This window comes from Papaver somniferum, unplaced genomic scaffold (genome assembly GCF_003573695.1).
Source record: "Papaver somniferum cultivar HN1 unplaced genomic scaffold, ASM357369v1 unplaced-scaffold_30000, whole genome shotgun sequence".
Lineage (NCBI taxonomy): Eukaryota > Viridiplantae > Streptophyta > Magnoliopsida > Ranunculales > Papaveraceae > Papaver > Papaver somniferum.
The window spans coordinates 1-1000 of NW_020641043.1; the positions used below are offsets into that span (position 1 = coordinate 1).

The 1000-nt window shown below is 30.7% G+C and overlaps 1 long non-coding RNA gene across 2 annotated transcripts; it reads left to right on the forward strand.

The window, feature by feature from the left end:
• On the forward strand, positions 1–522 carry LOC113341680. Of its 2 annotated transcripts, none has more exons than XR_003356090.1 (3): positions 1–63; positions 167–206; positions 307–522. It is a non-coding gene; the product is annotated as an uncharacterized LOC113341680 (long non-coding RNA). The 2 variants fall into 2 exon arrangements; XR_003356089.1 differs by having other exon boundaries at positions 1–48; positions 307–521.
• The last annotated feature ends 478 nt before the right edge of the window (positions 523–1000 follow it).

A 1000-nucleotide genomic window follows, 5' to 3' on the forward strand; every position in this document is an offset into this window, starting at 1 on the left:
CGAAAACAAATGGATTTTCATTTTACCAGCTTTTAGTGTTCTGTTCAGGTGAAGGTTAAATATGTATGAACATGTTTGTCATTACTTTACATTTTTCAGTTCTTTATATTTCTTTGTTTTTTCTCTCCAACGGGTCTGATCTTTTTTTCTTTAATGAATAAATCAGGTGTAAAATCAGGTGAAGTTTACTTCATTGAGCTTTAAGGGTAGGTACCAGATGTCAAGTTAGCTTCTTGATTCAGTTTTTGATGTTATTGTATGTCTAATTTAAAGTTAATGTCTGTATTTGTTTGTTTCTAAATGCAGGACTCAAGTTTTTCACTTCTATTTTCGGAGGGATGTTCATGAAGTAGATCTAGAATCAGTACTCACTTTAGTGATCTAAGAATCAGAGCCGAAAAACAGATTAAATGGTATAAGGTCGCAGCAGTGAGATTCTCTTAAGTGTTTTTGAGCTTTTTCAGTGAGATTTGAGGAACTATGATGGGTGCTACAAAGCTGAAGTGGTTTATCAATGTTGTAAAATTGAAGTGTATTTGATAAAATTGTAATTTTTCTTTTTATTTTAAAGAAATGAAATTGTATTTTCTTTTCTTTTTCCTGTAATAAATGGTTGTAAATCGAATTTATAATAATAATAATAAAATTGATCAATTATGTTCATGATTTGGTTAATTATTCTCTGTATTAGTTTTGATTTGATATTGCTATTCATCTGAATCGGAATTGGTGTAGTCAGAAAGCCCTTTTAACTAACCGGAATTAATATTTTCGTTGATGAGAGTTTGAGCAACTAACTTCAGACAAATTGCTTAAAGACTATACCAGCGACATTAAGAATTTCAGTCAAGTTGTTCAAAGTCTATACAGATTAAAAACTAATACCTCAAAAACTCAAGTAGCAAGCATCAGGTTTTAGCTGGTTCACTCATGTACCATTTAAGTACATTACTCGCTCAAGTAAGTTGGAGTATATTTAAACCCATGACCTTAGTTAGTC